Genomic DNA, 17,876 nt, shown 5'->3' on the forward strand with positions numbered 1-17,876 from the left:
CATATTACGTATTTGAACATTTGATCTTTAGCGTCGCTTTTCTTCCACTTTTGGCTAATCGAGAGGATGAGTGATATTATGAAATTGATAAAGGGGCACTCACAAGGAACACACACAGCCAGACCGGGATTCGAATCCGTGATCCCCGAGTCGTAGCACCCTGAACTATCCACTTGGCCACGAACCGATATATTTTACGTGAATACTGGTTAAGACTGATAAATTCTTTATTTTGAGTACAAAATTTAAGAAGAATGTAGAGTGAGCAAGTGCATCAAAACCCAGCAAATCTCGAAAAACGTCTGCAAGGTATCACACACGAAAAGAAATTGAATATACTTTCATGGCGGTTTTAATTTAAGTTTGTCCTGCTAATTCTTGAAAATAGTTAGGTTGTAGAATTTAGTTGTACTACTGAAATGTGTCCCCAGACATGGTGTGAGAGCGAGGGGGGGGGGAGAGTTCGAGACAGAAAGTGGGAGTGATAAGGAGGTGTGTGTGTTTGTGTGTGTATAGAGAGAGAGAGAGAGAGAGAGAGAGAGAGTGTGAGAGAGAGAGTGTGAGAGAGAGAGAGAGTGAGAGAGTGAGAGAGGGGGGGTGGGGTGGGGAGAAAGATAGAGAGAGGGGGAAGACAGAGAGGGAAATAGGGAGACGAAAAGAGCGAAAGTTCCAGAGGACAGAGAGAGAGAGAGAGAGAGAGGGAAGGGAAGAGAAAGGGAGACAGAAATAGATGGGAAATGATATGCAGAGAGGGAAGGGGAGAGGTGGAGAGAGAGATAGAGAGGGAGATATAGAAAGGGGAGGGAGATAGAGATAGTGAGAGGAAGAGATAGAGAGTGAGATAGATATAGTGAGAGGGAGAGATAAATATAGTGAGATAGAGAGAGTGAGAGGGAGAGATAGAGAGTGAGATAGATATAGTGAGAGGGAGAGATAAATATAGTGAGATAGAGAGAGTGAGGGGGAGTGATAGAGAGGGAGACAGAGATAAGAGAGTGAGAGTGAGATATAAGAGAGTGAGAGTGAGATATAAGAGAGTGAGAGAGGGAGAGATTTAGAGGGAGGGGGAGATATAGAGCGAGGGGGAGATATAGAGCGAGGGGGAGTTATAGAGCGAGGGGGAGATGTAGAGCGAGGGGGAGATATAGAGCGAGGGGGAGATATAGAGCGAGGGGGAGAGATAGAGAGAGAGAGGGAGAGATGGAGAGTGAGAGAGGGAGAGGGAGAAATAGAGAGTGAGAGGGAGAGATAGAGAGTGAGAGGGAGAGATAGAGAGTGAGAGGGAGAGAGAGTGAGAGGGAGAGATAGAGAGAGAGAGGGAGATAGAGAGGGAGAGTGAGATAGAGAGGGAGTGATAGAGAGAGAGAGAAAGAGAGAGAGAGAGAAAGAGAGAGAGATATAAAGTTCTGCAATGACTGTACACAACTGATTCAGATAAAAGTAAAATGAGATATTTCCATTGGACACATCGGTATTCTTTAAGTTTTCCCCACCGTTTTGTGAGTCCCAGTTGATTATCTCCTTCGGTGTTCCGAGAAACATCTTCCTCCCGACTTCTGTGCTTTTTGTTCACCTCTACAAGTCACATATAGCTTTAATTAAAATAGCAGGCAGTTATTGCGAACTTCGCTTCCATATTGTCCACGGAGGTGGGTTCGGAAGATGTATGTTGGAAGAAGATTTTTGCCACTCCACAGTTGACCAAGAGGAAAACGGTAATTCACTTTCCCGTTCTCTATCTCCACGGCACTGTCTCCTATATGGCGACATTCTGGACGCGTATTTCTCTCTGAGTTTGGAAGGAATTACTTACTTGTAACCAGTGGGGGTGATTAGGAGGGGTCGTGGGAGGCAGTTGACCCCCACTTTTTACCACTTTTGCCCTTCGCAGTATGGTCTCTTAATACTAAGTGTTCTCCACCAATAGAAAACAAGCTGTCATTCCCCCCCACCCCCACCACAGTGTTGGCACTCAATCACCGCTACTGCTTGTAACGCAGATATAAGTAACAATTACTTTTTGGAGATTCTAACTAAATACAGTAAAACCTCGTTAATCCGAACTAATGGAGGTAATAAGTTGACCGGTTTAACGAAAGTCCTGATTAACTGAAAAACCCTAAAAGAACAGTAGAAAGTGCATTAAAACTCAGTTTAAAGCAACAAAACACGTTAATTATGGTGTATTTAAAGGGCATAGGCCTAAATACGCTATAGAGTACAGTATAAAGTCTGCGGGAAACAGAATTTCATCAGTGGTTGACTGCCTATATTTTGGGAAGTTCTCTTGTTGAGTTGTGGCCACATTTTTTAAACCTTGCATTGTGCTATTTTTTAATTTTTTTTTTGCCTATCCGGATGAAGCTAAGTCCGGTTTATCGGAGTCCGGATTAACGAAGTTGTACTGTACTTTTATAAGTAAGTAGCTGTAACTAACAGTTACTTTCTTGCAATAGTACCGTTATGAACAGTTACTTTTACAATAACTTTACGACATAAATTGCTAACTTGAAAATTTGCAGCATGGTGGAAGAGCTAAATTTAGCAACTCTTGTTCCCAATTTCGTGTCTTCTCTGGATGCTAGGCTGAAATAATTTATGTGACTGTTTAAGGCAAGGAAATTTGGCTTCGCTGCATGCAAAATTTAGAAAATCCAAGCTTTATTGAAATTCGCAATTTCTAATTTCAGTTGAAGACTTTAGTGTTCAATCTTGTTTTTGTATTGTATTAATATTAATATATGAAGACAAGTAACATATGTAAGTCTTTATATGTTAATTGTCTTACAATTAATTATCACTGATTCTGTGTAATATGTGTGCAAGAAAATTGTTTTTCAAACATTTATTATTATTGTTACTTGAACGGTTTACGTTTTATTTGTTGTACAGAGCAGTGATTTCTCCCACCCTTTCAAATGCACTCTCTCCGCCTAACTGTAATGTAAAATTTCGTTGCAACAGCACATAACTTCAGACTGCATACTTTAATATTTCACCCCCCATCCTCTGCGTCTTGAATCCGAGCAACAGCAGAAAAACAAAAACATCCTAAGTTGAACGAGAGAGAGCTTTGAACCAGGCGAAAGTTAAAAAGAATAACAAAACAACACCTTTTCTTGAGATATTTCTCCAGCTGGGGGGATATTATGTTATCGATCGGTTGTGATGGCCTGGAAAGCGAATGGAACGAAGTCTTCCTTTGTTCGACGGTGCCCTTTTTGCTACTCAAAGGGCACACAAAGGGCGATCCTGTCGTCTTTGATATGTATGCAATAAGAATGCGCGGGGAATTAGTTTTAAAATGACATGATACAAGCCCGTACCCAGGGGGGTGCCAAGGGGGCCATGCCCCCCCTCCAGTCATTAAATATTGTGATGCAAACCTACAAAAATAACATGGATAATTTTTAAGATTTTGCAAGAATTTAGATTTTTCTTCATGTATAAATGAATGGTTTGTCACTGGAGAGAGGCAGACTCCAGAAGTCTGCAGTCTACTATATTTAGGAATTTTTGTTTTATAACTATTTATGCGAAGCTACTAAATGTTCCAATTTGGTCGGGACAGTTCACCATATTAACTCAGTTTTGACTTTCTTCGAACTGCAGTCTTGATGAGAAAATGTTCTCTTTTTGTGGTTAATTCACATTCAGACATGTTCTTCATTATAAGGATAATTACATAGCGTTGGTGGTCACATTCAGGGTACGAATTCCAATGGCGGAAGGAGGATCTCCCACTTTCCCACCAATGATCTTGTTCTATTAAAATGCTTCCCCAATTAAAATTTTTCGAGGGTAAGAGTCTGTGTTATAACAACAAAGATAATCAATTAGTTTGGACTTCAAACTTTACTAAGAATAACATCATAAACACATACAAAGAATGATGTCTGCCTGTGTGTGAATGTTGCATCCTTTGCTCTCTCTCTCTCTCTCTCTCTCGGGCTGGTAACAGCATGGGGTAAAAACGTACTTCCACAGTCATAAATAAGATTTCAAAATTATATCAAATTGGACTAGTAAGAAATGGAGCCGTAGCTGCGAAGGTGGTTGTCATTGTCACCCTAGGCCCTTGGAACATAGAAATTTGATCGACCTGTCATTTCTCCTCCATTTCTGACCACCTTTATCGGGAATAAAACATAGCACTTACATGTTAATTTAATAGGAAACCAATATCTTCTTAAAGTTTCTCATTTTTTGTTTGTCCCTCCACCTAGTTATCTATAATTTACAATCGATTTTTCAGATGTTAACAATAACACACACTGCTTCAGTGAAGATGGTGTGGGATGCACAGCCGACAAAGTAGGTACATAAAATTTCTACAATGCCTAAATATGCGAGCTACATCTAGGTAGGGGTGGGGTGCGAAAATCATTCTCGTCCTGGGCGCTGTAATCTCGAGCTACAACTCCGATAAGGAAATATTTCCTTTCGAGAGACCATTATAAAAACATAACACAATAAAAGTATGAAAATGTAATTATAATTTTTAATAAAAAGCAATAATTAAATAATATCTAACACTTATTAAAAACATTTCACCTATCTTCTAATTTCTTGACATTATGAAACAGTCGTTAAAGGAATTAATTTTCAAGTTTATAAATGTAGTAAATTAATTTGTTTATATATGTTTATAAATATATATATATTAATTAATTAAATAATTACATTATTATTTTAATTATGTCATGACAATTTTATATAACATAGCCAAGTTTTCAGACTTGCCCCCCTTACCCTAAAAAAATCCTGGGTACGGGCCTGACATGAAAGTATTTTAAAGGTGTCATACAACGCTTAACATGTCAGTCAAGCTTTTGTAGTAAAATCAGAATATGCTTAGCTATCATTAGAAATATCTCATCTGATAACATGTCTACCCTTCTTCGGCAAACAGTATTAGCTGTGGAGACTACCTATTGAGGCCATACTGATAATATTAATTAGTTTCATGAACTTGAAATCTAAGAAAAGTTGCACTGGAAAAGGGTTTATTTCAGTATTTTTTCTGTATTGAACATAAAATTTAAAGTGAGACTCGTGTGTCTGTGTAATGCTCCCAATTCGGAAAGTTTTCCTAGGAAAAAGGAAACATGCAAAGACAATTTAAGTTTGAGATAGTTTTCTTTATTAAGTAATGGAAAACACTCATAAGGTAGATTGTTGGGGAAATTCATGACCACACCTATGTACATTTTTTTCTAAAGACACCCATATCAACCTTTGTTCTATGTAGTGCACTCTGTTAATTCCTTACATTATTTAATAAAAGTTAATAAAACAACAAGAATAAATATATATATATGGTACAAAATATAAAGGTTGATAATTAAAACATTACACATGACCAAAAAAGTAGATATTCGATTGCACCAGCCGGCCACCGTGGCGGAGTGGTTAGCACATCACGCTACGACGTCACGGGTCCAGGGTTCGAATCCCGCCCTGGGCATGGATGTTTGCGAGTGTCCGTCCATTCATCATTTTCATCATATCATCACTTATTCCCATCTTCCCAAATTAGCCAAAAGTGGCACAAAAAGCGAAGTAAAATAAATAAAAACAATCAATCGATTGTTCCAATATACTAACCATTATTATGTTATGAAGTACTAACCTTTATGTATCTAACTGATGGTGGAATGTTTAAAATTTATACACTCCTCACAAAAAGTTTGGAATATTGTTATGTTAGCCACAACAAGTTTGGAATATTATTGTACAGGGTACAAAAAAATATATGCTTATAAAGAAAGAACTATACATTTTATGTTGTTGGGTAAATGCTCAATCGATAAAAATCTCCCATCATTTCAAGGTCAGGACAGAGTCGTATAGATCGCGCATGCGCACAAATGTTCAATGTGACAGTCAACATGTGGACGACACAACGAAAAGTTCAGTGTGTGCTATGCTTAGCAGAGTTCAAATTAGGGGAGATTTTCTATCGAGCATTTACCCAACAACATAAAATGTATAGTTCTTTCTTTATAAGCATATATTTTTGTATACCTCCAGCCCGGACACCCTGTATTAAGCAATAGGTGATAGGCACAGTGGCATATGTCAGCGAAAAGACGAGAACGTCCACCAGACAGATACCATGTGTTGTCTATCACCTATTGTCTAACGTAACAATATTCCAAACCTTTGGTGATGAGTATATTTTTTGATGTATAGAGATTTGTTAACTCAAAAATAAATGTCCAGACATTTTAAATAATTTATGAAAACTTATCAATGTATATTCAACAATTTTTATTGTAACTGAACAAAATATTATGTCGTAAGACACGCCAGAACATGGCACGAGAGTGCAGAACACGTTTATTTTATCCGCAGCTCGAGTTTGTCTGGTGTTGTGACCCCAGCGCTGCGGGAAGCTCTGCATAAGTCCCCCAGGTAAAAAGTTAGTATTGTTGGATACCAAAAGTCCCACAGACTAAAGTACTACATACCAGTCTTTATAAACTAAAATTCTTTACGTACTCGATCACACAAGAGTCCATAAATACCCGGATTCCAGAACTCGTGCTGCTTCGACCCAGATGTACTCACACTGGCTTTTGAATAATAAATGAATTTCAAATTCAACCCGGTGGTCCGAATTTTCCTTCAAACCCTTCGAGAAGGTTTCAGTGTAGACCCTTAGGGTCTCCATGTTCCCTACTACAGGAGCAGAGGGAAAATACAGTGGAGGAAGGGAACAACCCTGAACTGTATTTTACAGACTAACGAGGATCTGGCGTCTAGACTTACAGCCATTGGGGCTCGTGTTGTCCTATACATGTATTTTTGTTGATTTTCATTTCACTAACTTTGCCTTATCTAGGGATGGACGATATCGGAAATTTGATATCGCGATATATCGTCAAGAAAATATTGTCACAGACGATAAATTTCCGTATCGTGATATCGATGATGATATACGCATAGGTAATGTCTGACAAGGCATTCCTTAGATATTTACTGTCTGGAATACAACGGCTGGTGTCTGGGTTTTGGAGTTTTTTCAAACTGATATTTTCCTATTATTTATGGATTGTAACGATATATCGTTTCCACGATATACATCCCCAAATATCGTGACACGTTATATATAGCCAACATATCGTAACGATATATCGCCAACACGATATGTATCGCCAAAATATAGTGACGATATATCGCAGACACGAAATTATCGCCTAAATATAGTGACGATATATCGCAGACACGAAATTATCGCCTAAATATAGTGACGATATATCGTCCAGTTGATATCGGCTGGATGATATTTTTCCAATATCGTGATATATCGTCTGGATGATATATCGCCCAGCACTACTTATAGCTTTTCATCCTCACCTTCGCGATTAGCCAAGAGTGGCAGAAAAGGTACGTAAAATCAAACAAAATTAATGCTTTTCTTAAGCAACGTACGCTGTTATGAGAAACACAATATGTCGGTTTTAACTGTTTAGGTACAGTTACGGATACGTATGGTTTTGTAACAACCACCACCACTTTCAATGGAATCATTACAACAAAGAAGCGTCCGAGATTGTACAAAAACAGGAAAATTTGGCACTGAGAAGACCGGGAAAAAAAAGTTTTTTTTTTCATAGGACGGACGGGAAATTAAATTGATTCCTAATTAATCTTGTGGCGAGCTCTCTAAAACGTTGAGGAAGGGGGGAGGGGGGTCCCTTGTAATAGCAAGTGTCTGAGCAGAATGAATTATGAGCTAGCCAGACTGCACAGCCGGAAGGTAGCAATTAGAGAAAATAAAAAGGGGAAGAGTTATGGAGATAACGAAAATGAACAAGTTTTTAAAAATGAGCACAAAATGTTCTCTTTCCTCTGGTAGTACTATATTAAGAAGCGTCCCTGGAAATTGAAGTCACTGCATAAATTGCAGAGGCAGATAGATATTAATGTCATGCTATTTATTGCTTGTTCTTAATATATCTTATTTGCAGACTTTAAATTTAGTTGTGATTTATTGGTTACCCGTAGATCGTGGTGTATAATGCCTTGTAGAATATAATATAGTGCATTCGTTTTGGCTCTAGGCCGAGATAAAGTTTGACATGGCGCAGATACCGGCATTTTCGTCTCGTAACGTCCCCCTTATTTACGCACATATCTTTAGCATGTATACAATTATATTTACATTGTTCACGCGCTATCTCGGCACAGAGCCAAAGTGAACGCACTGTATAATGCAATACGGTAATTTTATTGCTGTTTAGAGAGCTGGAATTCTTGTTAAGAAATGCGCCGAAGCAACTTTACAGGAAAGTCGAATAGCCTGTCTCTTATTTCTTTTAACATTTCTTACAACGCAAAGCAGAGATTCGACTGAGTATAATTTCCAGAGTTACCTCCAGTTACGCACTTTCTTTATTATTGTTCTAGAAATTTAAATTTTCCAGAGGTATAGATATTTTCTGTAAAATGATAGAAGAGTGTGGTCTTCCTGATGACGTAATAGTGACGTAGTCGCCTTATAACGAAGGGGTCCCAGGTTCGATACCTGTCGAAGCACATGCTGGTTTGGATCCCGGGTTAAAATATAAATAGAGTCTCGCTTAACATATCTGTGCATAAAGTGGACTCAAACAACCTTCAACAGGTTCTCTAACGATACACAGGAAAGACCGTGCAGAAGAAAAAACGATTTGTTTGAATTAAGAAACCACAATTGGTAAAGCTTTTTGGTAGACATAAAACAATTGGTAGACGTCACTAAATTTGTTGATTTTGACCAAATTTTTGGTTAACTAAACAAATGTGTCCCATCACTAAAAGAATTTGTTAATCGTGAATAATCGTCAACTATTTTAACAAATATATGTTAACCAGAAACAATATTTTGGTTATTCCATACAAGATTGCATGGAGAATGTCCCATTTTATTTAATGGACGAACAGTTTGTTTAACAACATATGCCTTTTTTTCGCATTCGTACGTCTCCAGTCGTGATATTGCAGCTTTCTTTTCTCTTTTTGCAGGCAACACGAGACCTTGGACTCAAAAGCGTCTTCCTTCCAGTCACATTCTTCATCCACCTGCAAACTTTCCTGTAGGAGAGGCTACGAGAAGGGAGTTCAGCGCATGATCTCTTCTGGAAAAGCATTTTCCTTCGATCCTAAGAGAGCATTGTTCCAATCCTCGGCTTGCTTTCGATCACCGTAAGCCCCTCGTCTCGTGAAATAGAAGTAAGATGGAAGTGGATCGAGTTCCCGCTGAAAGGCGAACCAGAGACCTTGCCGTAGAAGAAGAAAATCTCTGAAGAGTTAAACTTGTTTTCCAATGTAGCATCACCATCCGTTTTCCCCCCTTTCTAAAAAAAAGATCAATATTTCCTCGACTTCGTCCTTCAACACTCACGTAAACCTGTTTAGATGTGGCGTTTTAACTGTGCGGTTCTTACCATTCAGTGAGGAATCTGTGACTACTTTCTGGAAACATGGTTATTCGTAATTTGTGGCAGAAGCTTTTGCAAAATATCCTCGACACAACTCAACAAAATTTTATTGGACTTGCAGTTTTACATGTGGCTGTTTACGCCCAACATACAGAATATTTTTGAAGAACCCTTGTTTCAATCATGGATTTGTATAGTTTGTTCCAGGCAAGGTCAATAACACTGTCATGCTCTTTCATTGGTTCAAATAATTTTACGTCATTTCGTTTACAAAAGCATCATTAACTGATCATTCAAACCTGTGCTTTTTAATGAATTAATAAACGATATTGTACTCTAATATTACAACTCAATAATGGTAATAGGTTTTGCCTTTGTGAGGGGACTCTAGCTTTGTTAACAGAAAGTGTAAGTAAACTGAACTCTGGGAAATGACCCCGCTTGACAGGTACTGAAGAGAACACTGTACAAATTGGTAGGATGGATTAACGCCAATCTTACTTTGAAGGAGCTGAAGAAATTACAATCTTTCACTCCAGTACTACAACATAGTAATGGTATACTGCACAATAAACGTGTTTGTCTTGGGTGAGGGCCTTTGGTTTCGTTAATAGGAAGTACCGAACGTAATAGTCGTGAAGTTTTCAGTAGGTAAAATCAACTGAGAACTGACAGCACTTGATAGACACTTAAAGAATACATTGAACAAGTCGATAGGTGGAAATAACACCAATCATATTTTGAAGGCTGTAAAGAAATATTTGTGACTGCTTGGCATGGTGGTTGTAGCTCAATCAAGTTATAGTTTGAGGAAGCGGAGTCAACATCTGGACAGCTGCAACCGTGACGACTCAGAAGTGACAATGAAGTAAGTCTTAAAAGCCGTAGACAACATCTGGTGGGGAACATCTCCCAGAGCACTTGCTATGTCCACTTTCGAAGGGACAAGTAGGAAAACGACCATCGAAAGAATGAGGCGTTACCTGGAGTCATTACCTCAGGACTACTCGATGAGGGAGGAAGTGAGGAGTTTCAGGTTTTGGAAAGCTGTTAGGTCGGAGCTTCTGGCAACACTTCTCCTTGTCGTTGTAGGTTGTGGTGCAGCCAGCTTCGACCCGGCACCCGAATCTGGTTCAACACCAGCTCACCACACCACGAACCACTATCACGTGGTGGGGCACCCGCCGCTGTACCAAATGGCCACCGAATTGGCAGAAGGGGAAGGCGTCACAGTGTCGACGGTGCAGAGGAACAACACCCAGCACCCAGTGGTTGACGTCACCAGAAACGTCAGACAGGAACTGAGGGAGGTGAAAGTGTCTTTAGTGTTTGGTCTAGTGATAGCGACATTGATACAGTGCGTCGGGAACATCAGTGGTGCCCATCTGAACCCAGCCGTGTCGATCGCCATGCTGGTGAGTGGACACATCTCGCCCTTGAGAACTCTGACGTACATCATGGCCCAGTGCCTCGGTGCCGTGATAGGAGCCGCCATCTTGTACGGACTCGTGCCAGGAGGTCTAGGTGTAACGTCGCTGCATCCGTCTGTGACGACCACGCAGGCCTTCGGGGTTGAATTCATGACGTCCTTTCTTGTGGTGCTGACAGTGTTGGCAGTGCTCGATCCCAACAGAACGGATCATGGTTGCAAGGCTCTGTCCATTGGACTTGCCTACACTGCGGGGCATCTGTTTGCTGTAAGTACTAATCTAGTTTCTTCCATGCATGTTAAAGAGTTGTAGGCTTAATTTGAAATGTATTGATCAGGGGAGTATCCAATATTTCTTTTTGACTGGGATTCAGCCTTTGGGGTGAATAGTATTGAAAACCTGCAATTTATCTGTCACTATGTGTATTATGATTCTATATTCATAAATTAACGCTTTTGCCATAATCTTACTGAACATATTGACTCAAACAGCAGGAATTGTATGATTTTTATACGTATTTTTTTGCAGAATTTGCATAAAATGTGGTAAAATTCATGAAAAACACTAAAAACCATATAAAATACTAACATTATATTATTTCGTGATTTAGTATCCATGGCAAATTTCTAAAACATTTTATTCACTAAAAAGCAGGGTTGTTAAAGGTCCAAGAACCCATAAATTGTAATGGGTTCTATAGGGTTCCGCTGCAGGACCGGAACCTTTTTTCTCGCACAATTTAAATTCGGTCTAAGTTGCGTTTTGTTACATTGGAGAAAGGATCCTGGACCGTATTTTAATAGTTCCTGATAAAAGGTTCCTGGACCGAATTGGAATTCATCCGGAAAAAAGGTTCCTGGAGCGAATTTAAATTCATCCGGAAAAAAGGTTCCTGGAGCGAATTGGAATTCATCCGGAAAAAAGGTTCCTGGAGCGAATTTAAATTCATCCGGAGAAAGGTTCCTGGACCGAATTTAAATTAATCCGGAAAAACTGTTCCTGGAACATATTTAAATTAATCCGGAAAAAGGTTCCTGGACCGAATTGAAATGATATAAATATGAAAAGGTTTATACACTGTCTAGAACTCATTTACGTTTGCTGTTTTTCTCTCCCAGTCCGGGATTGAATTTATTTACAATTCCTGCTAGTTTCACATTGGAATGTCACACACACTGCGGTTGTAGAAAACGTAGCACAGCAAATATATCAAAATGCTGTTGTTCTCTCGTGGGCCACGTTCAAAAACTCCCTTGTCGAAGAGTTACCGTAAATAACGCAATGGAATTGGTTGGTTGGTTGAATTGGTGTTTTAGGTCCACTTATGCATAATAAGGCTAATTGGGACTGGACCTACAGTTTAAAGTGGGATCCGAACCACTGTGTGCCTCCAATGGGTATCGAACCCGGGCAATGGACTATATTAGTGTGGCGTCATATTGAGTTCAAACAAACCCGTCACGTGTTGCTCTGGCATCCGATCCAGGAACCGCAGCCAATAGGAGCCGTCGATGAGGTAACGTGAGGCTGCTGTGTTCCCAGCAGATATCACAACATGGACGGGCAGGACAGTGCTGCTAAAACCAAGGGAAGGGACGCGCGCGATAGAATGGGACTACATGGAGAGGGGTAACGTGACTGCAGCGTTTGCGTCTTCTGTTTTTTCTCTCCTTTGCCATGAATTCTTAACTCCCACAGTGCACTCCCTTTCCACACTTTCTGAAAGAACCACAAATCCTTGCATGCCGCTGTTTACACCACAATGGCACGGTTCCATTAGGGTAAGAACCACAATATCTGAATAGCTATCTGGCAATTTTTCTATCTTGTACCTTAGATTCTCGAGAGCGCCAGCACCTGGAATAGTCTTTCATGCTCACAATTGGATATTGTTTATCGTTAGGTCCGTATTCGATTAAAGTTGCGTATTGTTTCATTTCAATACGGAACTTGGACCCTATTTAAACTGATTCGGAAAAGAAGGTTTCTGGACCAAATTTAAATTGATCCTGGAATAAAGGTTCCTGGACCGAATTTAAATTTTTTCGGAAAGAAGGTTCCCGGACCGTATTTAAATTCATCCGGAAAAAGGTTCCTGGACCGTATTTAAATTGATCTTAAAAAGGTTCCTGGATCTAAATGAAATACTTTACAGATAAAAAGATTCTTTACGGTCCAGAACCAATTTCCGCTTTCTGATTTTCTCTCCTGGACCGGAATTGAATTTATTTAATATTCCTGGACCTTTAACAACTCTGCTTAAAAGCAATGAACGTTTTTCAGTGTTTTCAGGATTGTGCAATTTTCTTCAGATAGAAGTCCAAATGGACTGAGGAGCGGGGGAAAGGGGAGGGGGGTTCTGTTCCACTAACGCCTCTTTCGATACGCCTCTGGTTCCGGCTTTAAGATTATTTCATTAATATGATCGCTATGAATCTGGAAATGTGCTGAAATATGTATAAAATAACTACAATTATTAGCACAGCCTTAATTTCAATTTCACGTACATTGGTGTACGTTAGTTTGACTATCTTTGGAGAAGGGTGGACATTTTAGCAATCCGTTAGATAAGGGCGAGGGAGAGATCAAGTAAAAATATTCAGTAAAGCTAAAAAAAGTGACTTTCAGTAGACACGCTGTCGTAATTAAATACTTTGTGGGAATTTTGACGATCTGGGCGGGACGCGCCACTGACCTTCGGGAGGAGGGGGGGGGGGTATGGCCACCTCTGGTCACCACTTGTATTGTTCTCTCCACGAAAACAAGTCAAAATCGGAGCTTCCCATTGCCTACTTCCCCCACCCCCCTGGCCCTCCAGGGTTGCCACACATCTTCTAAGTTGCCCAGTCGACACTTCGCGCTTTGTACAGGGTTATCGAAGTTCGTAATATGGTCTGTTGTATACAGCGTATTTTGATGCACTTGTAAGTTGAGTTGTATCTTCTGCAAATATGGTGTATAAAGATACAAGCTGCCGGATTACTAATCGAGGTGAGTGCACGTATGCGGCTAATTTCGTCGGTTGAAATTGTTGCCTATTGGCAACACTGTAGTTGGGCGGCGTGAACGTGAATGGACTATTTTCATGGCTTTAGCTTTATTTATTATTTGTTCGTGTGTTTTTTCTCTCTCGTTCCTTAACAGGGGTTGGTTGTAAGACCGAAACTCGACCTTATTTTAATAACTACCATTATTATTGTTACCAATTACGCTTTGTAAATCCAACATTTAATTTGCATAGAAGCTCACACACTGCTTCATTTGCTCTTGTGTATTGAGCCCACTTTTTGGCGCAAAATTCCAAAAATATCCCATCCCGGCCTTGTAATCTTTTTGGTGGAAGGTTCTCCATTAGACTTTGATGCATCTGGTCTTTCCAATAACGAGCTCATCGTAGCCCCGAACTTCCTGTGGCCATTACGCATACAAATTAGCTTTCTTTTGTTTTCCCTTTTGCAATAGTGACGTTTTAATGAAGTTATCAAACTCTGTCACGATCAGATGGGGCGGCAGAGGCTGGTGAAGTTCGGTTTCTTTCGTCATTAATTATGTGTCAAAGAAGGTCTTCGTCGGCCAAATTCAAATTATTTTTCTTCGAAACTTTTGGCCTTAATGACAGTTTTTATTACTAAAATTTTAGATTAATCTTAGGAAATGTCACTAGATGGCTCTTGTGGGTTTAACTTGAGTTTTTTGGGAAAATTTCTTGGAACATTTTTACTGAGTGATATCTAAAACCGAAATGAATTGAAATTATATTCTGCGGTACTCTGATAAATCAAATTTTCCCTCTAGGCACTGAGAATTCTCAGATTTATGTACTTCGTGTTAATATTGCACTTAATCATATCCTTAATAAAGTCGCGTTGGTAATGAGTGGCCTAAATTCAATCAGTGCCCGATGGTTTTCTAATTTTTATGACAACCAAGACAAGGTCAATGATTTGAATTTATGTTATTTAGCGTGACTTTTCTGCTACTTTTGGCTAATCGCCACGATGAGGATGAATGAACTCTCAGAAAATAACTACTATGCCCACGCCTGGATTTGGACCAGAGAATTTCGGAAGCGGGATCGATACTCAAGAGAGTTTATGAGTGCTAGGGAGAGTATCTCCTCTCGTATTGAATTGTTAATACCCCCCCTCCCCCCTCCTCGATCTCGTCTTTAAATAAGGTAGCATAAACACCATGGAAACTTTCACAGCGTACATGAATCATTAGGGGAAACAACGTTTAGTCTAACCTTTTTTTATTTGACGCTTCATTTTGACGCTACAAAAACCCATTGTCCTGAGAAACAAATGCATTAACTTTACAATTGCAGTAACCAATGTATATAACAGTATATGAAGTCCAAGTGTATAGATCCACCAAGCTTTCTGAAACCTCGGAAAATATGCGAACTACAGGCTTCCCTGTAACTTTAACTAGCGACACTAGCGCCACTGCTCCCGCGCTAGGGTTTCAGATGGGTTGGTGGATCTATAGCTGGGGGGCTAAGGGGCAAATGCCCCCCCCCCCCCGAAATCCCACAAAATATCTAATTTAAATAGTGTATATTGGTAATTAATTTTACTTTCTTAACAGGATTAAACGTTAGATCGAAAAATGTTTAGTGTATAACAAAGGAACTAGGTTATAGTTTTATATTCTACCATTAAATAAATGGATCCACAGCTCTCAACCTCTTTTCTCTGCGAGTGGTCACACAATATAAACTTCATGAGTAAAATTTGACCCTAACTTTTAAAGCCTTTTTAACGGAATGTGCAAAAGTTAATAACAAAATACAATAACTATGAATTTCAGTACACTAACTGTACAAAATGTAATAAAATAATGGACAACACTTGTGTTGGATATTCAATCATACTGTGTCGTCGCCTGGTAATCAAGAGGTCCCGGGTTCAATACGTGGTGCAGGCACATAGTGGTTCAGATCCCACTTTAAACTGTAGGTCCAGTCCCGATTAGCCTTACTGTGCATAACGTGAACTGAAAACACGAAATCAATCAATCAGTCAATCACTCATACTGCGGTTCGAGTAGCAAAGTCTCTTCTAATAATAACAATAAATAGATTTGGATTAGAATAGTTTATTTTTAATAACTTATAATAGTTATAATTGTAAAGTGACAATAATAACCGTGGTAATAATTATAATTGTCATTCTTATTTCTACTAATCAAGTTTTATCAGTGGCCTGTGCCCCTCAACAAATATTTCTGGCGACGCCTAATGCTGATAAGGGATGAACCTCCCCGAAATAAAATCCTGGCTACGGGTCTGAAAGCTAGACATATTGTCCTCCATGATAGGTTGATCCCTCAAAAAAGAACTCTTAAGTTTGAAGTTATCATTAACACTTTACTGTGACCGAAATGAAATTATATGTGCGAAATAATAATTTTATGTTGACATTCATTTTCTATGGAGATTGGCGTCCCCCCCCCCCCCTCATTTCCAGACGCCCATCGCGTAATTTCACTAGTCGAACTCGCCGCTGTGGTAATGAGAGAAAGAAAGGACATCATCGTGTTAAGGAAAGTAAAGCGCTCAGTTTCGTGAAAATTTCCATTTCGAACCATACACACAACGTAAGTTCAAAGAGAATTATACTGGCTGCCACTACAGACGAAAGGATGCAGTCTAATGTGCACTACTTGGAAGAGAAGTTTGTTAGTCTTCAGAAAGGGTCATCCCTTACACCCTGATAGGGGGCTGGGCAGAATTGCGCTGTTGTCACATATGGGAATAGCAAAGCGAGAGCGGGACAAAAGTCGCTGGTTCCCGCGCACTAAGTGGCAACGTCAACCGGGCTGCGTTGCCTAGTTCGAGCGTCAGAACGACCTCTCTCTGGGGCACTTTTGTGTCATCCCTGACCTTTTGAGCAAATACTGTCAGTTCGTATCGCACGGATTACAAATACCAACTCTACAACGAGATCTTTCATTCTCTTAAACCTTCGAACACACGGAGCTGTGCTCCGACGTGGCAACAGCGCAAACTTCTGCCACCCGCCTAATTTCATGACAGTGCGTTTAGTTGAAGATTTAATTTCAGACTCGTGACGACATACAAGTACGATACCTGGAATCTCTGGTTCGAATCCCGTCATGGGTGTTCTTTGTGACTGTCCTATCACTCATCCTGATCTTTGCGAATAGCCTAGAGTGACAGAAAAGCATAGTAAAATAAACCAAACCATCAATCGTGAAGACATACTGTGTTCCTGACTAAAGAAATTACTACCTTCGATTACATTTTTGCAACTACCAGAAAGAATTATGAATTAATAAACCAGATGATGGAAGAATAAGCAAATGAAAATTACGCCTTAATGATTGGAAACCAGAGCAACTCATGCCTTCACACTAATCACTCCGCCACGCAGGCTGGAGCAAATCATTATGTATTTCGAATTTTGCTTAATTTTCATCACTTTCCGACGTATATATTTGCAAATTGCACACAGTTATTGATAATTAATTATAATATAGATAATCTAAGTCTTCATATATTAATATTTCAACCCCAAAAATATGATGGGACAAACACTAACGTATTCAAGGGCAACAGAAATCAATTAGAGTAAACAGTCGATGTTCTAAATTTCGTAGACAAAGAAACCTAATTTCCTTGCCATAGTCGATTCCACGAAAATACTTTCACCTTAGCATTCAGCGAAGACACAGTTGGAACCAGGGTTGCCAAATTAAGTTCATCCCCACATTCGTGCGCCACTATACGTAGTTTACGGTAGGATCCGAACCTCTGAAATATGTCCCGACCGAGAACCTAACTTGAGATCTTGCTTGTAAAATCCTTGATTCTTTGTTTATTATACGCAAGATCTTGCAGGGATGAACTCCTAATTTACAATGCTCTAAGTTTCTCCCGTTGTGCCACAAATCTTCCGACACGACAAATATTCCCAACTGTCACAAAAACACAAACTTATCTCATTACGCAAACCAAAACTTTCAAGTTTGCTTTCAAGAGAACATGAAACAT

General features: G+C 39.6%; 1 pseudogene across 1 annotated transcript in view; it reads left to right on the forward strand.

Annotated features, from left to right (window-relative positions):
* Nucleotides 1–9,886: 9,886 nt before the first annotated feature.
* Nucleotides 9,887–17,876, forward strand: part of LOC146001375 (aquaporin AQPcic pseudogene) — a 54,704-nt pseudogene continuing 46,714 nt past the window's right edge. The window contains exon 1 of the transcript XR_014443573.1: nucleotides 9,887–11,125. The product of XR_014443573.1 is annotated as an aquaporin AQPcic pseudogene (transcript). The remainder of the gene's footprint in view (nucleotides 11,126–17,876) is intronic.

Source organism: Lepisma saccharinum, chromosome 17 (assembly GCF_977018435.1).
Source record: "Lepisma saccharinum chromosome 17, izLepSacc3.1, whole genome shotgun sequence".
In the NCBI taxonomy this organism is placed as follows: domain Eukaryota; kingdom Metazoa; phylum Arthropoda; class Insecta; order Zygentoma; family Lepismatidae; genus Lepisma; species Lepisma saccharinum.